At 47.6% G+C, this 27,742-nt stretch overlaps 1 protein-coding gene and 1 long non-coding RNA gene across 4 annotated transcripts in view; one reads left to right on the plus strand and one right to left on the minus strand.

Annotated features, from left to right (window-relative positions):
- The window catches only part of SHROOM4 (shroom family member 4), a 398,216-nt gene that overhangs the window by 105,741 nt on the left and 264,733 nt on the right, over positions 1–27,742 (minus strand). The window lies entirely within an intron of this gene.
- LOC134948792 (uncharacterized) overlaps positions 1–27,742 on the plus strand; it is a 54,846-nt gene that overhangs the window by 18,062 nt on the left and 9,042 nt on the right. The window contains exon 2 of the long non-coding RNA XR_010183024.1: positions 8,501–8,637. This is a non-coding gene — a long non-coding RNA (uncharacterized LOC134948792). The remainder of the gene's footprint in view (positions 1–8,500; positions 8,638–27,742) is intronic.

Below are 27,742 nucleotides of genomic sequence, written 5' to 3' on the forward strand. Positions count from 1 at the left end.
CCTCCCCCTGTAGGCGGGACTACTTGATCACAGGGATGCAAAAAGCGCACCCTAGAATTCATGTCTGAATTAGGTCCATGGTTTTGCCCATTAGCTAACAAATTTGCTGTTGCGATCAGATCTGAATTAGGCCCAATATCTTCTATTCATTATCATTCAGTATTGTGGCCGGAGAGACCAACCAGCCACACGTGTAATGGCGGCTGCGGCACTGAAGGTGTTAACCCTTGTGCCTGGCGCCATATTAAGGGACAATGGGCGCTGGGCGTCACTGTTAAACGTACTTACGGCGCTGGGTACGGACTGTTTAAAAGTTTGTTTAATGATGTGTTTTAACATGTCATATGTAGTGCTCTATGCACAATTGCAGGAATGCATGTTTAACTGTATTTTATATTCAAGATGTGGTCATCTGTATATTTAAAGAGGAAAATGCACTTACTATTATAGATGTCTGAATAATCATGTCTTATCCTTTGGGAATGGGACAGGGCCCTTAGCATGCCACTTCCTATCAGAGAGGTGTGAAGGACAATACCTTTTGATGTGTAAGTTCTTTAGAGAGAGATGCTAATCACTGGGTTTATGGGCTTGGAACTTGTTTCATGTACCTGATTTAATTGACATGCGAGCGACCTATGCAGGAAGGAAGACTGTTTGTATTGTAGCCTTCCTGTTGTGGTCTCAGACACTGGGTTTGCCTGGAGATGTGAATGAGACAGAAACATTGTGTTTTGAAGCTATGTGATAAATTTATCAATAGTGAATGTTAATCTGATACCAATCAACTGTGTCAGAGGAAGGAGGATATTGTTTTATTGCACTTATATCCTTGTAAAATGTGATTTATTGGTATTTTGTAAAATAACCTGATTGGTTGGAGAAGACAGGGATAGCTTACCCCCCTGTGATACTGTGTGGAAAACGGACATAAAAAGGAGATCTGCGTGCCTCCAGGTTGTAGTTGTAACATCTTCTTCTGCTGAAAACATCTTGATTGTATGCTGTTGCCCCTAGCAATAGGGAGGAGCCTTTTTAAAGGTTATTTGAGCAATAAACACCTTTGCCTCAAGAAGACTGCTTCATCTTGTGACCTACAGGGTTAGGCCAAACCTAGCCCCGTTCTCCGGCTGTCCAGGGAAGCACCTGACGTCTCCAAGCTCCGCCTTCCGCCAGCTACCGGTAGAGGCCTAGCAAGTGGCTAGAGGGGATTCGTCAACACCACACAGGTGTGGTAAGGCAGTGCGTCGGCACATACAGAGCAGAACCGTGATTCCAAACGCCACGGCAGGTTAGGAGTTTGGTGGTGGCAGCAAGAACCCGCCCACAACGCAGTGGGTGGAGTCAGTAACAGGCGGTTACTGACGGTAAGCGGGAATCCCCTATGTGGTCAGGCCTCGTGCGGCTTGACCTTCCATTCTGTGCGCAGTCAACGGGACGCGGCAAGCGGCGAGTGCTTCCGTACGGTACCGTCCTGTCACAGAAATTGGTGGCATAGTGGTGGGATATTCCCAGGCGGCTTTTCATCACCCGATTGGAGAAGCCGAGTTACTCAGGAGAGGAGTAACTGCAGTGCAGGAGAACGCACAAGATGGCGGAATTCAGCGGAATGTCCGAGGAGGATCTGGAGATCGTATGCCAGGGGAAGGGTGTGGATATCCCTTCCAACGCGTCCAGGAGCGTCATGCAGGCGGCGCTCAGGAGCTGGGAGGAGTCTCATCGGGCGGAGGTGGAAAGCACTGATGGCGTCAGCATCGCAGAGGACGGCCCAACAGTGGACCTTCGTAAGGAACCGGTGAGAACCACAAGCCCCGCCCTCTCTCACAGCAGCAATGTTTCCCAGCAATCCCTAGCAGGGCCAGGATCCCAACGTCCCAGGGGGGGCGGCCCGGATACCCTAGCAGATCGGCTAGCGGAATTGGGGGAAAGGGCAACGGAGCAAGAACGCATGCTTGTCATTCGGATGTGGCATGCGGAGCGGGCATCACAGGCCGTGGTACCCCGGGAGCCGTTGACAGCTGTTGTACACAGATCAGGACGTATACAGTTTGCCAAGTTTGCAGACAGTGATGGGGACATTGATGGACATTTACAAGTTTTTGAAAGGACTTGCAAATTACATGATCTACCCAAGTCAGAGTGGGTGAGACACCTTGTGCCCACTCTGCATGGAGAGGCCTTGGAGGCCTATCGAGGAGTGGCGACGGAGGACTGTGGGAACTACGACGAAGTAGCGAAGGCCCTCCTCCAGCGATTCTTCATCACTCCAGAGTCTTACAGGAAGAAATTCAGAGACTTGCCTAAGAATCCTAGCAGCACCCATGAGCAGTTCGCCACCCAGCTGCGGCAGTACGTGGTGAAGTGGGTGAAGGATTCGGAAGCCACTACATGGGACGCACTGATCGACCTGATCTGCAGGGAGCAGTTCTACCGCAGGTGCGCCCAAGAAGTGAAGGAGTGGGTGCTAGATCGGGAGCCACCCAGCTTAAAAATGGCTGCCCAATTAGCCGACAAATATGTGGCAATTCGGCCACGGGGGCAGAAGCGCCCCGCCAGCAGCCAGCTCCAACAGACTGTACCACCAAGGGGACCCCCCTCTTCAGCTCATCACCCCCAAAGACAAGCATCTTCCAATCCGGGTGCTCTTGGCCAGCAACCGCACCGCAGCGTCCCTGCAACTGATCAGAGATCATCGGTGCCACGACTGGAGAAGAAGTGCTACGGCTGTGGGAAAATCGGACATCTGAGGATGAACTGTCCTGCATCCCAAGCACCCCAGACTCGTGCCCCAAATCCGAGTGCTGGAGCCCGGCTCGCTTGTTTGACGAGAGGAGATGAGCCTACAGAGACTGTTCCCCCTCCAGTCAGTCCGATGGAGTGTGGCGAGAGACAGGTGCACTCTGCGGAGAGAGTCACCTGCATGGCCAAACAGCCCCTACACAACATGTGGAGGCACCTGCAGCCAGTCCACGTGGGACCCCTGCAGGGAGAAGGCCTAAGAGACTCTGGGGCCTCAATCACTGTGGTGAGCCCCCACCTTATAGATCCTGCTGCAGTATTGCAGGGTCGCACTGCCACGGTCACCCTGGCAGAAGGAACAGAAAAAGCAGTTCCCATGGCAAGAGTCTACCTGGACTGGGGAGCTGGACCAGAGTTGCGAGAAGTTGCCGTCATGGATGGTCTCCCAACTGATGTGGTCCTAGGAAATGATCTGGGTGGTGGGATCGTCACTATGTTTGTTGGCGCCATTCCCCGGAGTCAAGTTCCAAAACCACCGTTGACATCAGCTACTCCAGCCCAGCCCAGCCCAGAGGAAAAGACTACAGCTGCTAGACAACTGCCAGCACAGCCAACCACAGCATCAACCAGCCCAGAGGAAAAGATTACAGCGGCTAGATCAGTACATCGACCCCGCATGCCTTTTGCCTCTGGTATGCCTACGTCCCCTAGCAACGCAGAGGATGTCGGTTCCAGCTCGTGTGATCCTGTGGGGGTGCCCAATGATGCTCCTGACCCAAGTGGTTTGCCAACTCCGGCGGTGAGTATGAGAAACCACACTGACTTTTCCATGACTGACCCCTACCAGACTGACCCTAGAAGTCTCCACCTAGATCCCCCTGTAGAGTGTCCCAATTTAGGAGAGATTGAGGGCCACAGGCAGGAGTTTAGGGAGGCTCAACTCTCTGACCCATCCCCGAAAGGCATGAGGCGCCACTCTGGCAGCGTCCTTGACAGGGTTGGGGCAGGAAGTTTGACCTGGCGGGAAGGGTTAAGGTACAGGGTAGCCAGGAAAGTGGGAGGGGATAGACCAGATAGGGAATGTGTCCAACTGGTCCCATCAGGGAACGTTCCTGCGCAACCGATGTCGGTTGCCAGCGAAACCCCTTTGGACAGCAACCCGGAGACAGACCGTACCCTGAAGTGCCTGACACAGAGCTTACCCTGGTCTGGAATGTCGGATGACGCCCAGACCAAATGTAAGGCTGGTGCCATGCGTTGGCAGCCGGGGCACTCCAGCGGTTGTGTTGTCTCTGGGCCTCTGCCCATAGGAGGACCCTTGCAGCAAGTTGCTGTGGACATAGCAGGTCCCCTGCCTGTGCACAGTAGATCGGGGAAGACACGCAGCCTCCCTGTAGTGGATGCCACACAGGATCCAGAGGCTGGTGGTCTGGCCGCCATCATTGTGGCACAGGTAGCGGATGAGGAGGAAGGAGTAGGCCTAGGTGACAGGGTAGGTTTCCCGAGTCATAGGTCGACGGAAGAGGATTGGAGGGCAGGTCTGACAGTAAGGGCAGACAGTTGCCAGATAGGTATGACGGAGGTGCAGTGCCTGGGGCACCATGTGGGAGGAGACAGGGGTAGGCCCAACCCAGAGGGGGTGGAGGCAACCAGAGGCTGTCCCCGACCCACATCACCCAGACCGGTACTGACATTAGAACCTGTAAGGCCCTACGGACATGTTGTCATTGACTTTAGTCCTGTAGTGAACCCCTTGACAGAGGTGGCTAGGAAGGGCATTCCCAAGTCAGTGGACTTTGCACCCGCTTGCGAGTTGGCATTCCAGTCATTGAAGAAGGCTCGGGTACCCGCTCCAGTGCTGATGGCGCACATTCTTGACCAGGACTGTGTGTTACGAACTATTGCGCCACTGCACGGACTGGGAGCTGTACCGAGCCAGAAAGAGCCATATGGGCAGGAGCACCCTGTGGCCTGTTTGAGCAGGAAACTGCTATTGTGGGAGGTGGGGTATGCCACAATTGGGACACCGTGGGTGGCACTTGTTTGTAACCGGCCCCCCACCGTGGTGACTTACCACCTACCTGTTAGGTGGCTGCAACCTACCTTGGGGGAATTGGACAGACTTTTGTGGTGGAGCCTTGAACTTGGACTTCAGGTGGACTATTTGAAGATTGTGCACCCACGAAGAGAGGCCCACTGCACTATGGATGAACTGTCTAGGCCAGAGCCTACACATCCCAGGTAGCGTCCCCTTCACCCCAACGGACTGCGGGACCAGGACCCAAATCGTTGGGACATGGGTCCCTGGTTGACCCGCTTGAATGGGGGGGGAGGAGTGTGGCCGGAGAGACCAACCAGCCACACGTGTAATGGCGGCTGCGGCACTGAAGGTGTTAACCCTTGTGCCTGGCGCCATATTAAGGGACAATGGGCGCTGGGCGTCACTGTTAAACGTACTTACGGCGCTGGGTACGGACTGTTTAAAAGTTTGTTTAATGATGTGTTTTAACATGTCATATGTAGTGCTCTATGCACAATTGCAGGAATGCATGTTTAACTGTATTTTATATTCAAGATGTGGTCATCTGTATATTTAAAGAGGAAAATGCACTTACTATTATAGATGTCTGAATAATCATGTCTTATCCTTTGGGAATGGGACAGGGCCCTTAGCATGCCACTTCCTATCAGAGAGGTGTGAAGGACAATACCTTTTGATGTGTAAGTTCTTTAGAGAGAGATGCTAATCACTGGGTTTATGGGCTTGGAACTTGTTTCATGTACCTGATTTAATTGACATGCGAGCGACCTATGCAGGAAGGAAGACTGTTTGTATTGTAGCCTTCCTGTTGTGGTCTCAGACACTGGGTTTGCCTGGAGATGTGAATGAGACAGAAACATTGTGTTTTGAAGCTATGTGATAAATTTATCAATAGTGAATGTTAATCTGATACCAAACGCCTGTGTCAGAGGAAGGAGGATATTGTTTTATTGCACTTATATCCTTGTAAAATGTGATTTATTGGTATTTTGTAAAATAACCTGATTGGTTGGAGAAGACAGGGAAGGCTTACCCCCCTGTGATACTGTGTGGAAAACTGACATAAAAAGGAGATCTGCGTGCCTCCAGGTTGTAGTTGTAACATCTTCTTCTGCTGAAAACATCTTGATTGTATGCTGTTGCCCCTAGCAATAGGGAGGAGCCTTTTTAAAGGTTATTTGAGCAATAAACACCTTTGCCTCAAGAAGACTGCTTCATCTTGTGACCTACAGGGTTAGGCCAAACCTAGCCCCGTTCTCCGGCTGTCCAGGGAAGCACCTGACGTCTCCAAGCTCCGCCTTCCGCCAGCTACCGGTAGAGGCCTAGCAAGTGGCTAGAGGGGATTCGTCAACACCACACAGGTGTGGTAAGGCAGTGCGTCGGCACATACAGAGCAGAACCGTGATTCCAAACGCCACGGCAGGTTAGGAGTTTGGTGGTGGCAGCAAGAACCCGCCCACAACGCAGTGGGTGGAGTCAGTAACAGGCGGTTACTGACGGTAAGCGGGAATCCCCTATGTGGTCAGGCCTCGTGCGGCTTGACCTTCCATTCTGTGCGCAGTCAACGGGACGCGGCAAGCGGCGAGTGCTTCCGTACGGTACCGTCCTGTCACAAGTATCATTTTGAAAATAATTTTATACACGTTACTATGCAGTGGATCCACTGCAAGGGGTGCTTTTGGGAGTCAGGGGGCACTTCTGAGCCTATTCTATACTCTTGGGCCCCGTGCATGCTCCAAAAAAGTGGGGCCCTCTTCTGGGCACATGTATTTGGGGCTTTCCTGATCATGCAAAAATAGACTGGTGTACAAGAAACAGTTACACCATGGAAACAGGAGGTCTTCCTGTGGTCAAGGAGAGCTAAAGGATTTTCCAGCGGCAACAGAATAACCTCTTATAACACCACTAAAACTAGAATAGACTTAGGGGTTTATTTACTAAGCCTTGGATGGAGATAAGGCGGACGGAGTAATAGCCAATCAGCTCGTCATTTTTCAAACCCAGCCTGTGACAAAGCAGCTAGGAGCTGATTGGCTGGTACTTTATCGCCGACCACTTTATCTCCATCCAAGGCTTCATAAATCGACCCCTAAAGCCCAGATTTATCAAGCCTTGCACGGCCATGTCACAGGCTGTGTTTGAAAAATGACAGTTACGAGTTGATTGGTTAGTACTTTATCATCGTGCTATTTATCACTCTCCAAGGCTTGATAAATCTGGGCTGTAAGGGGACTAAGCCTTGGATGGAGATAAAGTGGACGGCGATAAAGTACCTTAGTAAGTAAATATCCAAATATGGCAACTGTAACAATAATAACTGTATAGTATTCCTAGGCACCCCCAACTTCCTGTCTCTAACTAAGGGGGACATGTACTAAGCAGTGATAAAAGTGGAGAAGTGAGCCAGTGGAGAAGTTGCCCATGGCAACCAATCAGCATTGATGTAACATTTCTAATTTGCATACTATAAAAGTATACAGAGCAACTGACTGGTTGCCATGGGCAACTTCTCCACTTTTATCACTGCTTAGTACATGTCCCTCTAAGTATGCTACAAGAAGCCTCTCTAACTGTAAAAAGACTAATAAGCAGCCAGGCTCGGACTGGCCCACAGTCATATAGAGGAAACACCAGCGCCCCCCCCCACTGTTCACTTAAATTATACATTATGCATATGTTACATTATACTGCACAGGACTATAGTGTATTATGTAGTGGGCATCCTAACAGATGGGATCTCGATAGACCAACCAGTTGCTTGACATTTTAAGTTAAAAAACCATGACTTGTCTTTCTTGAAGTATCAAATTGTCGATCAGATTCAAAATATCAATTGGGAAGGAGACAAAATAGAGACTCTTTCTAAACTGGAATCCAGATGGATCTTTACTTTGGACACTATATATCCGAGAGGACTCAATGATAAAATTAACTGGAATGTATTTTGGCCCTCATTCCGAGTTGTTCGCTCGCTAGCTGCTTTTAGCAGCATTGCACATGCTAAGCCGCCGCCTACTGGGAGTGAATCTTAGCTTATCAAAATTGCGAACGAAAGATTCTCAAAATTGCGAATAGAAATTTCTTTGCAGTTTCTGAGTAGCTCGAGACTTACTCTGCCATTGCGATCAGTTCAGTCAGTTTCGTTCCTGGTTTGACGTCACAAACACACCCAGCGTTCGCCCACACACTCCCCCGTTTCTCCAACCACTCCCGCGTTTTTCTCAGAAACGGTAGCGTTTTTTCACACACTCCCATAAAACGGACAGTTTCCGCCCAGAAACACCCACTTCCTGTCAATCACATTACGATCACCAGAACGAAGAAAAATCCTCGTAATGCCGTGTGTAAAATAACTAACTTAATAGCAAATTTACTTGGCGGATTCGCACTGCGGACATTGCACATGCGCATTAGCGACTAATCGCTCCGTTGCAAAAAAAAAAAAAACTAGCGAACAACTCAGAATGACCCCCTTTGATCTGTCCTCAATAGGTTAAAATGTGTCTTATGTAAATCTCAGTCTGTTTCTGTATTAATGGCATTTGTCCACTGCTTGTGTATACATATCATTAGGTAATATTGTTATTTTTAACATTACAGTTTATTGTATACGCCAGATATTTATCCTATGCATTAAGGTCAGCAGTAAAATGTACAGCACTAGCTGGTGCCTTATGGTTACGGTATCTACTATCTCCCTTTTGTTCTACCTTTCTACAGCCAAGGGTGCCGGAGCGGGAGGCAGCGTCTAAGGCAGCAACACAGCGTGCACCTTATTGGAGAGCGCTTCTCTGGAGTCGGCCCGCGCTTCCCGTTCTTCCAGCTTTGGCTCTACACTGACTCGGTGGGTACTTAAGGTAAGCTGTTACACTTTACTCTGGTCTCTAACTACTATCCCTCATTCTTCATGTCCTGACGACGGGACCATATGAGGCCCGAAATGGGACACGTAGACTATTGGAATGTGGTAATGCTTTGACCATCAGAATGTGGTACCTTTTTGAATACACATAAAATTCTATTTATCAAGTCCTGGAGTGCTGTGTTTTGGATTGGGACCTATTTTATATCTATATATATATCTATCTATATATATGTATATATATATACATATACACACTAGAGATGAGCGGGTTCGGTTCCTCGGAATCCGAACCCCCCCGAACTTCAGCCTTTTTTGCACGGGTCCGAGCAGACTCGGATCCTCCCGCCTTGCTCGGTTAACCCGAGCGCGCCCGAACGTCATCATCCCGCTGTCGGATTCTCGCGAGACTCGGATTCTATATAAGGAGCCGCGCGTCGCCGCCATTTTCACACGTGCATTGAGATTGATAGGGAGAGGACGTGGCTGGCGTCCTCTCCGTTTAGAGAGACGAGTGACATTTGATTTACTACTAATTTTGGGGAGCAGTTGTTAGGAGTACTCAGTACAGTGCAGAGTTTTGCTGATAGTGACACTGACCACCAGTTTTATTATAATCCGTTCTCTGCCTGAAAAAAACGATACATACCATATCTGTGCTCAGCCTCAGTGTGCTGCATGATATATCATCTATGTATATCTGACTGTGCTGAGTGCTCACTGCTCACACAGCTTAATTGTGGGGGAGACTGGGGAGCAGTTATAGCAGGAGTACAGTGCACACTTTTGCTGCCAGTGACCACCAGTATATTGTCTGCCTGAAAAAGTTAAACACTCCTGTGGTGTTTTTTTTTTATTATTCTATAAACGCATTCTGCTGACAGTGTCCAGCAGGTCCGTCATTCATTATATTATATAAATATTTACCTACAGTAGTGTTATATATTTTTTTTCATCTCTATCATCTTTATCATCTCTATATTAGCAGACGCAGTACGGTAGTCCACGGCTGTGGCTATCTCTGTGTCGTCAGTGCTCGTCCATAATTGTATACCTACCTACCTACCTGTGGTGGGGTTTTTTTATCTATCTTCTTCATACTAGTAGTTTAGGAGTCTGCTGACAGTGTCCACCATGTCCGTCATTATATTATATACCTACAGTAGTAATATATTTAGTATATTATCTATACTAGCAGACGCAGTACGGTAGGCCACGGCTGTACCTACATCTGTGTCGTCAGTGCTCGTCCATAATTGTATACCTACCTACCTGTGGTGGGGTTTTTTTTTCTATCTTCTTCATACTAGTAGTTTAGGAGTCTGCTGACAGTGTCCACCAGGTCCGTCATTATATTATATACCTACAGTAGTAATATATTTAGTATATTATCTATACTAGCAGACGCAGTACGGTAGGCCACGGCTGTGGCTATCTCTGTGTCGTCAGTGCTCGTCCATAATTGTATACCCACCTACCTGTGGTGTTTTTTTTTTTTCTATCTTCTTCATACTAGTAGTTTAGGAGTCTGCTGACAGTGTCCACCAGGTCCGTCATTATATTATATACCTACAGTAGTAATATATTTATTATATTATCTATACTAGCAGACGCAGTACGGTAGTCCACGGCTGTGGCTATCTCTGTGTCGTCAGTGCTCGTCCATAATTGTATACCTACCTACCTGTGGTGGTTTTTTTTTTCTATCTTCTTCATACTAGTAGTTTAGGAGTCTGCTGACAGTGTCCACCAGGTCCGTCATTATATTATATACCTACAGTAGTAATATATTTATTATATTATCTATACTAGCAGACGCAGTACGGTAGGCCACGGCTGTAGCTACCTCTGTGTCGTCAGTCACTCGTCATCCATAAGTATACTAGTATCCATCCATCTCCATTGTTTACCTGAGGTGCCTTTTAGTTGTGCCTATTAAAATATGGAGAACAAAAATGTTGAGGTTCCAAAAATAGGGAAAGATCAAGATCCACTTCCACCTCGTGCTGAAGCTGCTGCCACTAGTCATGGCCGAGACGATGAAATTCCATCAACGTCGTCTGCCAAGGCCGATGCCCAATGTCATAGTACAGAGCATGTCAAATCCAAAACACAAAAGATCAGTAAAAAAAGGACTCAAAAATCTAAATTAAAATCGTCGGAGGAGAAGCGTAAACTTGCCAATATGCCATTTACCACACGGAGTGGCAAGGAACGGCTGAGGCCCTGGCCTATGTTCATGGCTAGTGGTTCAGCTTCACATGAGGATGGAAGCACTCAGCCTCTCGCTAGAAAAATGAAAAGACTTAAGCTGGCAAAAGCACAGCAAAGAACTGTGCGTTCTTCGAAATCACAAATCCACAAGGAGAGTCCAATTGTGTCGGTTGCGATGCCTGACCTTCCCAACACTCGACGTGAAGAGCATGCGCCTTCCACCATTTGCACGCCCCCTGCAAGTGCTGGAAGGAGCACCCGCAGTCCAGTTCCTGATAGTCAGATTGAAGATGTCAGTGTTGAAGTACACCAGGATGAGGAGGATATGGGTGTTGCTGGCGCTGGGGAGGAAATTGACAAGGAGGATTCTGATGGTGAGGTGGTTTGTTTAAGTCAGGCACCCGGGGAGACACCTGTTGTCCGTGGGAGGAATATGGCCATTGACATGCCTGGTGAAAATACCAAAAAAATCAGCTCTTCGGTGTGGAAGTATTTCAACAGAAATGCGGACAACAGGTGTCAAGCCATGTGTTGCCTTTGTCAAGCTGTAATAAGTAGGGGTAAGGACGTTAACCACCTCGGAACATCCTCCCTTATACGTCACCTGCAGCGCATTCATCATAAGTCAGTGACAAGTTCAAAAACTGTGGGCGACAGCGGAAGCAGTCCACTGACCAGTAAATCCCTTCCTCTTGTAACCAAGCTCACGCAAACCACCCCACCAACTCCCTCAGTGTCAATTTCCTCCTTCCCCAGGAATGCCAATAGTCCTGCAGGCCATGTCACTGGAAATTATGACGAGTCCTCTCCTGATTGGGATTCCTCCGATGCATCCTTGAGTGTAACGCCTACTGCTGCTGGCGCTGCTGTTGTTGCTGCTGGGAGTCGATGGTCATCCCAGAGGGGAAGTCGTAAGACCACTTTTACTACTTCCACCAAGCAACTGACTGTCCAACAGTCCTTTGCGAGGAAGATGAAATATCACAGCAGTCATCCTGCTGCAAAGCGGATAACTGAGGCCTTGGCATCCTGGGCGGTGAGAAACGAGGTTCCGGTATCCATCGTTACTTCAGAGCCAACTATAGACTTGATTGAGGTACTGTGTCCCCGGTACCAAATACCATCTAGGTTCCATTTCTCTAGGCAGGCGATACCGAAAATGTACACAGACCTCAGAAAAAGACTCACCAGTGTCCTAAAAAATGCAGTTGTACCCAATGTCCACTTAACCACGGACATGTGGACAAGTGGAGCAGGGCAGACTCAGGACTATATGACTGTGACAGCCCACTGGGTAGATGTATTGACTCCCGCCACAAGAACAGCAGCGGCGGCACCAGTAGCAGCATCTCGCAAACGCCAACTCTTTCCTAGGCAGGCTACGCTTTGTATCACCGCTTTCCAGAATACGCACACAGCTGAAAACCTCTTACGGCAACTGAGGAAGATCATCGCAGAATGGCTTACCCCAATTGGACTCTCCTGTGGATTTGTGGCATCGGACAACGCCAGCAATATTGTGCGTGCATTATATCTGGGCAAATTCCAGCACGTCCCATGTTTTGCACATACCTTGAATTTGGTGGTGCAGAATTATTTAAAAAATGACAGGGGCGTGCAAGAGATGCTGTCGGTGGCCAGAAGAATTGCGGGACACTTTCGGCGTACAGGCACCACGTACAGAAGACTGGAGCAACACCAAAAACGCCTGAACCTGCCCTGCCATCATCTGAAGCAAGAAGTGGTAACGAGGTGGAATTCAACCCTCTATATGCTTCAGAGGATGGAGGAGCAGCAAAAGGCCATTCAAGCCTATACATCTGACCACGATATAGGAGGTGGAATGCACCTGTCTCAAGCGCAGTGGAGAATGATTTCAACGTTGTGCAAGGTTCTGCAACCATTGAACTTGCCACACGTGAAGTCAGTTCAGACACTGCCAGCCTGAGTCAGGTCATTCCCCTCATCAGGCTTTTGCAGAAGAAGCTGGAGGCATTGAAGGAGGAGCTAAAACAGAGCGATTCCGCTAGGCATGTGGGACTTGTGGATGGAGCCCTTCATTCGCTTAACCAGGATTCACGGGTGGTCAATCTGTTGAAATCAGAGCACTACATTTTGGCCACCGTGCTCGATCCTAGATTTAAAACCTACGTTGGATCTCTCTTTCCGGCAGACACAAGTCTGCAGGGGTTCAAAGAACTGCTGGTGAGAAAATTGTCAAGTCAAGCGGAACGCGACCTGTCAACATCTCCTCCTTCACATTCTCCCGCAACTGGGGGTGCGAGGAAAAGGCTACGAATTCCGAGCCCACCCGCTGGCGGTGATGCAGGGCAGTCTGGAGCGACTGCTGATGCTGACATCTGGTCCGGACTGAAGGACCTGCCAACGATTACTGACATGTCGTCTACTGTCACTGCATATGATTCTCTCACCATTGAAAGAATGGTGGAGGATTATATGAGTGACCGCATCCAAGTAGGCACGTCAGACAGTCCGTACGTATACTGGCAGGAAAAAGAGGCAATTTGGAGGCCCTTGCACAAACTGGCTTTATTCTACCTAAGTTGCCCTCCCACAAGTGTGTACTCCGAAAGAGTGTTTAGTGCCGCCGCTCACCTTGTCAGCAATCAGCGTACGAGGTTACTTCCAGAAAATGTGGAGAAGATGATGTTCATTAAAATGAATTATAATCAATTCCTCCGTGGAGACATTCACCAGCAGCAATTGCCTCCAGAAAGTACACAGGGAGCTGTGATGGTGGATTCCAGTGGGGACGAATTGATAATCTGTGAGGAGGGGGATGTACACGGTGATGAATCGGAGGATGATGATGAGGTGGACATCTTGCCTCTGTAGAGCCAGTTTGTGCAAGGAGAGATTAATTGCTTCTTTTTTGGTGGGGGTCCAAACCAACCCGTCATTTCAGTCACAGTCGTGTGGCAGACCCTGTCACTGAAATGATGGGTTGGTTAAAGTGTGCATGTCCTGTTTATACAACATAAGGGTGGGTGGGAGGGCCCAAGGACAATTCCATCTTGCACCTCTTTTTTCTTTCATTTTTCTTTGCATCATGTGCTGTTTGGGGACTATTTTTTGAAGTGCCATCCTGTCTGACACTGCAGTGCCACTCCTAGATGGGCCAGGTGTTTGTGTCGGCCACTTGGGTCGCTGAGCTTAGTCACACAGCTACCTCATTGCGCCTCTTTTTTCTTTGCGTCATGTGCTGTTTGGGGAGTGTTTTTTGGAAGGGCCATCCTGCGTGACACTGCAGTGCCACTCCTAGATGGGCCAGGTGTTTGTGTCGGCCACTTGGGTCGCTGAGCTTAGTCACACAGCTACCTCATTGCGCCTCTTTTTTTCTTTGCGTCATGTGCTGTTTGGGGAGTGTTTTTTGGAAGGGCCATCCTGCGTGACACTGCAGTGCCACTCCTAGATGGGCCAGGTGTTTGTGTCGGCCACTTGGGTCGCTGAGCTTAGTCACACAGCTACCTCATTGCGCCTCTTTTTTTCTTTGCGTCATGTGCTGTTTGGGGAGTGTTTTTTGGAAGGGCCATCCTGCGTGACACTGCAGTGCCACTCCTAGATGGGCCAGGTGTTTGTGTCGGCCACTTGGGTCGCTGAGCTTAGTCACACAGCTACCTCATTGCGCCTCTTTTTTTCTTTGCGTCATGTGCTGTTTGGGGAGTGTTTTTTGGAAGGGCCATCCTGCGTGACACTGCAGTGCCACTCCTAGATGGGCCAGGTGTTTGTGTCGGCCACTTGGGTCGCTGAGCTTAGTCATCCAGCGACCTCGGTGCAAATTTTAGGACTAAAAATAATATTGTGAGGTGTGAGGTGTTCAGAATAGACTGAAAATGAGTGTAAATTATGGTTATTGAGGTTAATAATACTATGGGATCAAAATGACCCCCAAATTCAATGATTTAAGCTGTTTTTTTAGGGTTTTTTGAAAAAAACACCCGAATCCAAAACACACCCGAATCCGACAAAAAAAATTCGGTGAGTTTTTGCCAAAACGCGTTCGTACCCAAAACACGGCCGCGGAACCGAACCCAAAACCCGAAAAATTTCCGATGCACATCTCTAATATATATATATATATATATATATATATATATATACACACACACACATACATACATATATATATATATATATATATATACATACATACATACATACATACATACACAGTTGTGCTCATAAGTTTACATACCCTAGCAAAATTTGTGATTTTCTGTCCATTTGTCAGAGAATATGAATGATAACTCAAACTTTTCTTTCACCCATGGTTAGTGGTTGGGTGAAGCCATTTATTGTCAAACAACTGTGTTTACTCTTTTTAAATCATAATGACAACAGAAACTACCCAAATGACCCTGATCAAAAGTTTACATGCCCCAGTTCTTAATACCGTGTATTGCCCCCTTTAACATCAATGACAGCTTGAAGTCTTTTGTGGTAGTTGTGGATGAGGCTCTTTATTTTCTCAGATGGTAAAGCTGCCCATTCTTCTTGGCAAAAAGCCTCCAGTTCCTGTAAATTATTGGTCTGTCTTGCATGAACTGCACGTTTGAGATCTTCCCAGAGTGGCTCAATGATATTGAGGTCAGGAGACTGAGATGGCCACTCCCGAACCTTCACTTTATTCTGCTGTAGCCAATGACAGGTCGACTTGGCCTTGTGTTTTGGATCATTGTCATGTTGGAACGTCCAAGTACGTCCCATGCGCAGCTTCCGGGCTGATGAGTGCAAATTTTCCTCCAGTATTTTCTGAGAACATGCTGCATTCATCCTGCCATCAATTTTGACCAAGTTTCCAGTGCCTTTGTAGCTCACACATCCCCAAAACATCAGCGATCCACCTCCGTGTTTCACAGTAGGAGTGGTGTACCTTTCATCATAGGCCTTGTTGACTCCTCTCCAAATGTAACGTTTATGGTTGTGGCCAAAAAGTTAAATTTTGGTCTCATCACTGCAAATTACTTTGTTCCAGAAGATTTGAGGCTTGTCTCTGTGCTGTTTGGAGTATTGTAAGCGGGATGCTTTGTGGCATTTGCGTAGTAATGGCTTTCTTCTGGCGACTCGACCATGCAGCCCATTTTTTTTCAAATGCCTCCTTATTGTGCATCTTGAAACAACCACACCACTTTTTTTCAGAGAGTCCTGTATTTCAGCTGAAGTTATTTGTGGATTTTTCTTTGCATCCCGAACAATTTTCCTGGCAGTTGTGGCTGAAATTTTTGTTGGTCTACCTGACCGTAATTTGGTTTCCACAGAATCCCTAATTTTCCACTTCCTAATTAGAGTTTGAACACTGCTGATTGGCATTCTCAATTGCTTGGATATCTGTTTATATCCCTTTTCTGTTTTATACAGTTCAATTACCTTTTCCCGCAGATCCTTTGACAATTCTTTTGCTTTCCCCATGACTCAGAATCCAGACACGTCAGTGCAGCACTGGATGAAAGATGCAAGGGTCTTTCAGGAGTCCAGAAACTCACTGACCTTTTATACACACACACTGATTACAAGCAAACAGATCACAGGTGAGGATGGTTACCTTTAGTAGCCATTCAAATACGTTTGTGTCAACTTGTGTGCATGTTATCAGGCCAAAATCTCCAGGGTATGTAAACTTTTGATCAGGGTCATTTGGGTAGTTTCTGTTGTCATTATGATTTAAAAAGAGTAAACACAGTTGTATGACAATAAATGGCTTCACCCAACCACTAACCATCATTCATATTCTCTGACAAATGGCCAGAAAATCACAAATTCTGCTAGGGTATGTAAACTTATGAGCACAACTGTATACTGTATATATAATATTATTACCAGTTATTTATATAGTGCACACATATTCTGCAGCGCTTTTACAGAGAATATTTGCCCATTCACATCAGTCCCTGCCCAGTGGAGCTTACAATCTATATTCCCTATCCCATGTATACACACACACATTCACGCTAGAGTTAATTTTTGTTGGGAGCCAATTAACCTACCAGTATATTTTTGGGATTGTGGGAGGAAACCGGAGTACCCGGAGGAAACCCATGCAAGTACGGGGAGAATATACAAACTCCGCACAGTTAGGGCCATGGTGGGAATCGAACCCATAACCTCAGTGCTGTGAGGCAGTACTGCTAACCATTACACCATCTGTACTGCCCTATAAATTGTCAAAGTCGAAAAACTTTCTTGCCTTTTTGTGATCGAAAGGACTGCATTTGGTAATACGGTGTTTTCTTAGTTTGTGAGGGAACATATGGCAAAAAATTTGATTTTCCAGCCGTAGCTGTGGAGAACAGGTCCAAGAGACCCTCCCCAAACAACTCCTCACCCTTGTAAGGTAAAACCTCCATGTGCCTTTTTGAGTCGGCATCGCCTGTCCATTGCCGAGTCCACAGGACCCTTCTGGCAGAAATCGACATTGCATTTATTCTAGAGCCCAGAAGGCTAATGTCTCTTTGAGCATCTCTCATATATATGGGACAGCGTCTTTTATATGCCCCAGGGTCAGTAATATAGTATCCTTGTCCAAGGTATCAAGTTCCTCAGATAAGGTATCCGTCCATGCTGCTACAGCACTACACATCCAGGCCAACGCAATTGCCGGCCTTAGTAAGGTACCTGAATGTGTATAAATGGACTTCAGGTTACCCTCTTGCTTTCTATCCGCAGCATCCTGTGACGGCAGGGCTACCCTCTTGGATAAGCGTGTTAGAGCTTTGTCTACCCTAGGGGAGGATTCCCAGCGTAACCTGTCCGTTGGCGGGAAAGGATACGCCATAAGCATCCGTTTGGAAATCTGCAGTTTTTTATCTGGAGATTCCCAAGCCTTTTCACATAACTCATTCAGCTCATGCGAAGGGGGAAAGGTCACCTCCTGCCTTTTTTCCCCATACATATAAACCCTCTTGTCAGGGACTGGGGTTTCCTCTGTGATGTGCAACACATCCTTCATTGCTATAATCATATAACGGATGGCTTTAGCCAATTTAGGCTGTAACTGTGCATCATCGCAATCGACACTGGAGTCAGAATCCGTGTCGATATCTGTGTCAACAATTTGGGATAGTGGGCACTTCTGAGACCCTGACGGCCTCTGCGACATAGGATCAGGCATGGGCTGAGACCCCGGCTGTCCTAAGGCTTCAGCTTTATCCAACCTTTTATGCAAGGAGTTAACATTATCATTTAAAACCTTCCACATATCCATCCAATCGGGTGTCAGCGCCGTCGGCGGCGACCCCACATTCATTTGTTCCCGCTCTGCTTCCACATAGCCTTCCTCGTCAAACATGTCGACACACGCGTACCGACACACCACACACACACAGGAGATGCTCTTTTTGAAGACAGATCCCCCACCAGGCCCTTTGGAGAGACAGAGAGAGTGTATGCCAGCACACACCCCAGCGCTATATGTCCCAGGAATCACACAGTAACTTAGTGTTAACCCAGTAGCTGCTGTATATACTGTTTTTGCGCATAATTTATTTGCCCCCCCTCTCTTTTTACCCTCTTCTACCGTGTATCTGCAGGGTAGAGCCTGGGGAGCTTCCTCTCAGCGGAGCTGTGGAGAGAAAATGGCGCTGGTGAGTGCTGAGGAAGAAGCCCTGCCCCCTCTGCGGCGGGCTTCTGTCCAGCATTTCTGTGTAAAATTATGGCGGGGGCTCATGCATATATACAGTGCCCAACTGTATATATGCCCACTTTTGCCAAGAGGTCTCTAATTGCTGCCCAGGGCGCCCCCCCCCCTGCGCCCTGCACCCTACAGTGACCGGAGTATGTGGGTGTAGTGTGGGAGCAATGGCGCACAGCTGCAGTGCTGTGCGCTACCTCAGTATGAAGACTGGAGTCTTCTGCCGCCGATTTCGAAGTCTTCTTGCTTCTTTCACCCGGCTTCTGTCTTCCGGCTCTGTGAGGGGGACGGCGGCGCGGCTCCGGGATCGGACGACGAGGGTGAGATCCTGTGTACGATCCCTCTGGAAATAATGGTGTCCAGTAGCCTAAGCAGCAGGACCTATCTGCAGAGAGTAGGGCTGCTTCTCTCCCCTCTGTCCCACGATGCAGGGAGTCTGTTGCCAGCAGAGCTCCCTGAAAATAAAAAAATCTAACAAAATACTTTCTTATAGCAAGCTCAGGAGAGCTCACTAAACAGCACCCAGCTCGTCCGGGCACAGATTCAAACTGAGGTCTGGAGGAGGGACATAGAGGGAGGAGCCAGAGCACACCAGAATCTAAATTCTTTCTTAAAGTGCCCATGTCACCTGCGGAGCCCGTCTATTCCCCATGGTCCTTACGGAGACCCCAGCATCCACAAGGACGTTAGAGAAACTCTCTGCAATTCTGTATCCCGAATCATACCCAGGAACGACAGCCGTGTCGTTGGATCCAACTGTGATTTTGGCAAATTTAGGAGCCAACCGCGTTTTTGCAGAATCGGCATTGAAAGAGCAACATTCTTCAACAATTGCTCCTTGGACCTCGCCTTCATGAGGAAATCGTCCAAGTACGGGATAATTGTGATTCCCTGCTTGCGCAGGAGAACCATCATTTCCGCCATTACTTTGGTGAAAATCCTCGGAGCCGTGGACAGACCAAACGGCAACGTTTGAAATTGGTAATGACAATCCTGCACAGCAAATCTCAGGTAAGCCTCATGTGGAGGATATATGGGGACATGTAAGTAGGCATCTTTTATGTCGACCGATACCATAAAATCTCCCTCCTCCAGACTGGAGATCACTGCTCGTAGAGACTCCATCTTGAACTTGAATTTTTGTTATCAGGCCAAAATCTCCAGGGTATGTAAACTTTTGATCAGGGTCATTTGGGTAGTTTCTGTTGTCATTATGATTTAAAAAGAGTAAACACAGTTGTATGACAATAAATGGCTTCACCCAACCACTAACCATCATTCATATTCTCTGACAAATGGGCAGAAAATCACAAATTCTGCTAGGGTATGTAAACTTATGAGCACAACTGTATACTGTATATATAATATTATTACCAGTTATTTATATAGTGCACACATATTCTGCAGCGCTTTTACAGAGAATATTTGCCCATTCACATCAGTCCCTGCCCAGTGGAGCTTACAATCTATATTCCCTATCCCATGTATACACACACACATTCACGCTAGAGTTAATTTTTGTTGGGAGCCAATTAACCTACTAGTATATTTTTGGGATTGTGGGAGGAAACCGGAGTACCCGGAGGAAACCCATGCAAGTACGGGGAGAATATACAAACTCCGCACAGTTAGGGCCATGGTGGGAATCGAACCCATGACCTCAGTGCTGTGAGGCAGTACTGCTAACCATTACACCATCTGTACTGCCCTATAAATTGTCAAAGTCTAAAAATATCATGATTCACAATGCCTTGTACTAACCCCAATGCACATGCCCGCTGCTCGTGCACCCACTCCCCCGTGCGTACGCATCCCCTCAGGTTGCGTAAGGGACGCTCCGACGTCTCCTGCGCATGGAGATGTGTATTTACGGCGGAGTTTGTAAGCGTCTAGCGAGCGACTCGATCGCAACATATTTAACCCACATAGTGTGTTTTATAGATATTATTCCCCTTAACAATGTCAGCAAGTATGTTTAGTGTAAACGGTTCGTGGACAGAGGGATTCCTCTTTGCATGATAGGAAGGGTCAGATAAAGGTTGAACGGTGGTGTTTAGTATCCAGCTGTAGAGTATTTTAAATGTAACATTTCAGTGTTGGTTAGGAAGAGATTGTTCGCTCCTGCGTATAGTTATGTATAAAAGTAGTCTATAGACATTTACTGTATATGCTGTTTATTACACATGCGGGGGGAATCCAGAGGATACCACCCACTACAGCAGTTGGGGAGAGACACAGCCCACCTGTTCGAACCCACCTATGACCTTTTGTTATAATGCAGAGACACATTCCTGTGTCAAATGAACAATGAGATTGTAGGGACCATTGTATTGTTACTGTATGCTGTGTATATAAAGACCACCATTGCTGGACCAGCACTCACTCTCTCTGCAAGGTTTTCACATTGAAGGCTGGGGGCTGGTTTCCAGGACGCGCTTGCGAATCATTCCCACGTGTGTAAGTTCTCTGTAGCCATTTTGTTATCCTTAGTGTTTGCCATTTATTCTCTTTCTGTTTGTGATCGTTCGCTATTGTTCTTGTTATTCTGTTTAGATATTGATGTTAGGTCTGTAGTGTATAAGCTGTAATTGTTTACCCCTTCTATACTAAAAGAATCTTCCACAAAGGTGTTAGAGCCAGAGTGGTCGCATAAATCCATACCAGGTCTTGTGTATTCACCATTTACTAAGGGTCTCTCTCACAGCGTATTAACCGCTCATACATTATTCACATAGGTAGAGGTGTAAGCATAACATCATTGTGGTATTACATTGCCAAGGTTTAAAGTATAAACATATTCTTACTGTGTTTATTTAAAAGGTTTAAAGGTTATCAACGGTGTGTGCGCTCGCTGTGTGTATTCCATACACTCAGCGTAGCGTGTGTACGCAACGTGCGTACCACGTACGGTACTTTGTACGCAAACAGCGTACAAAGTGCGCAGCACGTGCATGTGGTCTAGCGGCCATAACGGCTCCACGGTATTAGTACATAGCTTTATGTTCATAGGTAATATTTGACTTTATCAAAATATATATATTTCTGTAGCAGGGTACACTGGGGTTCCACAGGGATAACATTGGGGTGCAGAGTTGGATCTTGATCCGTGGCACAAACAGGCTAAAAGCTTTGACTGTTCCCAAGATGCACAGCGCTGCCTCCTCTATAACCTCGCCTCCATGCACAGGAGCTCAGTTTGTAAGTTGGTGCCTGCAGTGCAGGCAGCTAACATGGAGGGCTGCGCTAAGCAGCCCTGAAAAGAGCTTTTTTAGAAGAAAGAAGACTTCAAGGGACGCAGCACAGGCACTTAAAAGTGCTATATGTCAGTTTGACATATCGTGCTGCAGCTCCCTCACCTCCCCCAGCGGCACTGTATACTCCCGCACCCTGGTTGCCGGGTACTTACAGCGGAGGGCTCAGTTTTTTCTTCAGGCACACACACACTTGCCGCTGCTCTCCAGGATCGCGTGGCCGAATTACAGGCGGGACCCGCTGAAAACCGCAATCCGCCGCGGTCTCTAGGAGACGGGACATGCGCGCTGGCGTGGACACTGTCGCCGTAGAGGGACCCCACTAGACCACCAGGGCAAGTGGCACAGGTCAGATTACCTCATAATCCACTTTAATAGGCCCCGCAGTACCCGGTGGTGAAGTCCAGCAAGGGAATAAGGCTCTGACCTGTAGCCCCTCCCCCAGCCGCCATTTACTGCAAATGTTCCCTCCCTGGAGCTGCATCTTTTTGTTTCCCTCACTCCCTGTCAGTGTTTGGGCGCCATTACACACATGCTGAGCTGATTCTGGGACTGCTGGGCAATGTCTCCTCTGTAAAGCCGCCTGCATTATCAGCGCTGTGCATTTACAGGACACCTAAGTATTCTACATGTCATTTAGACAGTGTTAGTTAAGAACAAGTGCATTACTACAGGGATATTTAGCACAAGTATTCTGTGATAAACATCCAGTCTTTACTGTGCATTGTTATATCTATATTCCTATATATCTTTACTTAGTGGTACAGTTTGTACTTAGTATTGCTAGTCCAGTGCAATTTTATTGTTTGTAATAATTTCTGCATTGTATATGTGACTGACAATGTGAAAAATAAAGGTTTTGCGCTGACCTCCTGGTGGAAATATATCACCACAGTCTTTTTGTCTCAAAAGTAATCCTGCTGCTGCTTCCCAAAATAAGGGGTAATTGCGCACCCCTAAATATATAAAATAGAAAAAAATAAAGAAATGGGAGCGCTACTGGTATACTTTGAGACAAATCTTAATCTTATATAATGAATGAATACTCAATTAGCGGTATTCATTGATAAAAATATTTTTAATCACGTCATAAAATCAAAACAATAACATAAAATACAATATAAAATACTGGGAATAATTATGTGAGATTTCACTCAATATAAGCTATTTTCCTTTATGAAACACAATTCCCCTCTTTCATAACATATAATGCATAGAGTAATCCGGATAATCAGCATGTGATGGCCAGAAAAATAGTTCTATTTGCGCATTGAAAAAATGATAAATACTCTTTAGTTCTATTCCTCTACAGGTGCAGCAGTAAATTGTATCAGAACAGCTGAATCAATTACCTTTTTGTCAGGTATTAGAAAAAATAAGATTTTACATACCGGTAAATCTATTTCTCGTAGTCCGTAGTGGATGCTGGGGACTCCGTAAGGACCATGGGAAATAGACGGGCTCCGCAGGAGACAGGGCACTTTAAGAAAGAATTTGGATACTGGTGTGCTCTGGCTCCACCCTCTATGCCCCTTCTCCAGACCTCAGTTAGAGAAACTGTGCCCGGAAGAGCTGACAGTACAAGGAAAGGATTTTGGAATCCAGGGCAAGACTCATACCAGTCACACCAATCACACCGTATAACTTGTGATAAACTTACCCAGTTAACAGTATGAACAACAACAGAGCATCATATCAACCCTGATGCAACCATAACATAACCCTTATTTTAAGCAATAACTATATACAAGTATTGCAGAAGAAGTCCGCACTTGGGACGGGCGCCCAGCATCCACTACGGACTACGAGAAATAGATTTACCGGTAAGTAAAATCTTATTTTCTCTAACGTCCTAGTGGATGCTAAGGACTCCGTAAGGACCATGGGGATTATACCAAAGCTCCCAAATGGGCGGGAGAGTGCGGATGACTCTGCAGCACTGAATGAGCAAACACAAGGTCCTCCTCAGCCAGGGTATCAAACTTGTAAAACTTTGCAAAAGTGTTTGAACCTGACCGAGTAGCTGCTCGGCAAAGCTGTAATGCCGAGACCCCTCGGGCAGCCGCCCAAGAAGAACCCACCATCCTTGTGGAGTGGGCTTTTACTGATCTTGGCAGCGGCAAGCCAGCCACAGAATGAGCCTGCTGAATCGTGTTACAGATCCAGCGAGCAATAGTTTGCTTTGAAGCAGGAGCACCCAGCTTGTTGGATGCATACAGGATAAACAGCGACTCAGTTTTCCTGACCCTAGCCGTTCTGGCTACATAAACCATCAAAGCCCTGACCACATCTAGTAACTCGGACTCCTCCAAGTCACGAGTAGCCACAGGCACCACAATAGGTTGGTTCATATGAAAAGATGACACCACCTTTGGCAGAAATTGTGGACGGGTCCGCAATTCCGCCCTGTCCATATGGAAAACCAGATAGGGGCTTTTATGTGACAAAGACGCTAATTCTGACACACGCCTAGCTGAAGCCAAGGCTAATAGCATGACCACCTTCCACGTGGGAAATTTTAACTCCGCGGTTTTGAGTGACTCAAACCAGTGTGACTTCAGGAAACTCAACACCACGTTAAGATCCCAAGGTGCCACTGGAGGCACAAAAGGGGGCTGAATATGCAGCACTCCCTTTACAAAACGTCTGGACTTCAGGAAGAGAAGCCAGTTCTTTTTGAAAGAAAATGGATAGGGCCGAAATCTGGACCTTAATGGAACCCAATGTCAGGCCCAAAGTCACTCCCGACTGTAGGAAGTGAAGGAAACGGCCCAGCTGGAATTCCTCCGTAGGGGCATTCCTGGCCTCACACCCAGCAACATATTTTCACCATATACGGTGATAATGTTTAGCCGTCACGTCCTTCCTAGCCTTTATCAGCGTAGGAATAACCTCATCCGGAATGCCTTTTTCTGCTAGGATCCGGCGTTCAACGGCCATGCCGTCAAACGCAGCCGCGGTAAGTCTTGGAACAGACAGGGCCCCTGTTGCAACAAGTCCTGTCTTAGAGGCAGAGGCCATGGGTCCTCTGTGAGCATTTCTTGCAGATCTGGATACCAAGTCCTTCTTGGCCAATCCGGAACAATGAGTATTGTTCTCACTCCTCTTTTTCTTATGATTCTCAGCACCTTTGGTATGAGAGGAAGAGGAGGAAATACATAAACCGACTGGAACACCCACGGTGTCACTAGTGCGTCTACAGCTATCGCCTGAGGGTCTCTTGACCTGGCGCAATTTCTCTTAGCTTTTTGTTGAGGCGGGATGCCATCATGTCCACCTGTGGCAGTTCCCACCGCCTTGCAATCTGCGTGAAGACTTCTTGATGAAGTCCCCACTCTCCCGGGTGGAGGTCGTGCCTGCTGAGGAAGTCTGCTTCCCAGTTGTCCACTCCCGGAATGAACACTGCTGACAGTGCTCTTACGTGATTCTCCGCCCAGCGAAGAATTCTGGTGGCTTCCGCCATCGCCACCCTGCTCCTTGTGCCGCCTTGGCGGTTTACATGAGCCACTGCGGTGATGTTGTCTGACTGAATCAGCACCGATCGGTCGCGAAGCAGGTTCTCCGCTTGACTTAGGGCGTTGTATATGGCCCTTAGTTCCAGGATATTGATGTGAAGGCAAGTCTCCTGACTTGACCACAGACCTTGGAAATTTCTTCCCTGTGTGACTGCCCCCCACCCTCGGAGGCTTGCATCCGTGGTCACCAGGACCCAGTCCTGAATGCCGAGTCTGCGGCCCTCTAGAAGGTGAGCACTCTGCAGCCACCACAGGAGAGACACCCTGGCCCTGGGGGATAGGGTGATCCGCCGATGCACCTGTAGATGTGATCCGGACCACTTGTCCAACAGATCCCATTGAAAGGTCCTCGCATGGAACCTGCCGAAGAGAATGGCCTCGTATGATGCCACCATCTTTCCCAGGACTCGCGTGCAGTGATGCACAGACACCTGTTTTGGTTTCAATAGGTCTTTGACCAGTGTCATGAGCTCCTGAGCCTTTTCCCTCGGGAGATAGACCCTCTTCTGGTCTGTGTCCAGAATCATGCCCAGGAAGGGCAGACGAGTCGTAGGAATCGACTGCGACTTTGGAATATTTAGAATCCAGCCATGCTTTTGTAACACTTCCCGAGAGCGTGCTACGCTGATCAGCAACTGCTCTCTGGACCTCGCCTTTATGAGATCGTCCAAGTATGGGATAATTGTGACCCCTTGCTTTCGCAGGAGCACCATCATTTCCGCCATTACCGTGGTAAATATTCTCGGTGCCGTGGAGAGACCAAACGGCAACGTCTGAAATTGGTAATGACAATCCTCTACCACAAATCTGAGGTACGCCTGATGAGGTGGATAAATGGGGACATGAAGGTATGCATCCTTTATGTCCAGAGACACCATAAAATCCCCCCCTTCCAGGCTTGCGATGACCGCTCTGAGCGATTCCATCTTGAACTTGAACCTTTTCAGGTATATGTTCAGGGATTTTAAATTCAATATGGGTCTGACCGAACAGTCCGGTTTCGGTACCACAAACATGGTCGAATAATAACCCTTTCCTTGTTGAAGGAGGGGAACCTTGACCACCACCTGCTGAAGATGCAATTTGTGAATTGCAGCTAACACTATTTCCCTCTCTAAGGGAGAAGCTGGCAGGGACGATTTGAGGTATCGTGAGGGGGCATCTCTTCGAATTCCAGCTTGTATCCCTGAGACACAATTTCTATTGCCCAGGGATCCACCTGGGAGTGAACCCACTTGTGGCTGAAATTTCGGAGACGCTCCACCACCGGGCCTAGCTCCGCCTGTGGAGCCCCAGCGTCATGCGGTGGATTTAGTAGAAGCCGGGGAGGACTTCTGTTCCTGGGAACTAGCTGTGTTGTGCAGCTTCTTTCCTCTGCCCCTGCCTCTGGCAAGAAAGGACGCACCTCGGACTTTCTTGCCTTTTTGTGATCGAAAGGACTGCATTTGGTAATACGGTGCTTTCTTAGTTTGTGAGGGAACATATGGCAAAAAATTTGATTTTCCAGCCGTAGCTGTGGAGACCAGGTCCAAGAGACCCTCCCCAAACAACTCCTCACCCTTGTAAGGTAAAACCTCCATGTGCCTTTTTGAGTCGGCATCGCCTGTCCATTGCCGAGTCCACAGGACCCTTCTGGCAGAAATCGACATTGCATTTATTCTAGAGCCCAGAAGGCTAATGTCTCTTTGAGCATCTCTCATATATATGGGACAGCGTCTTTTATATGCCCCAGGGTCAGTAAGTAATATAGTATCCTTGTCCAAGGTATCAAGTTCCTCAGATAAGGTATCCGTCCATGCTGCTACAGCACTACACATCCAGGCCAACGCAATTGCCGGCCTTAGTAAGGTACCTGAATGTGTATAAATGGACTTCAGGTTACCCTCTTGCTTTCTATCCGCAGCATCCTGTGACGGCAGGGCTACCCTCTTGGATAAGCGTGTTAGAGCTTTGTCTACCCTAGGGGAGGATTCCCAGCGTAACCTGTCCGTTGGCGGGAAAGGATACGCCATAAGCATCCGTTTGGAAATCTGCAGTTTTTTATCTGGAGATTCCCAAGCCTTTTCACATAACTCATTCAGCTCATGCGAAGGGGGAAAGGTCACCTCCTGCCTTTTTTCCCCATACATATAAACCCTCTTGTCAGGGACTGGGGTTTCCTCTGTGATGTGCAACACATCCTTCATTGCTATAATCATATAACGGATGGCTTTAGCCAATTTAGGCTGTAACTGTGCATCATCGCAATCGACACTGGAGTCAGAATCCGTGTCGATATCTGTGTCAACAATTTGGGATAGTGGGCACTTCTGAGACCCTGACGGCCTCTGCGACATAGGATCAGGCATGGGCTGAGACCCCGGCTGTCCTAAGGCTTCAGCTTTATCCAACCTTTTATGCAAGGAGTTAACATTATCATTTAAAACCTTCCACATATCCATCCAATCGGGTGTCAGCGCCGTCGGCGGCGAC

This window comes from Pseudophryne corroboree, chromosome 8 (assembly GCF_028390025.1).
Source record: "Pseudophryne corroboree isolate aPseCor3 chromosome 8, aPseCor3.hap2, whole genome shotgun sequence".
NCBI classification, from domain to species: Eukaryota; Metazoa; Chordata; class Amphibia; order Anura; family Myobatrachidae; genus Pseudophryne; species Pseudophryne corroboree.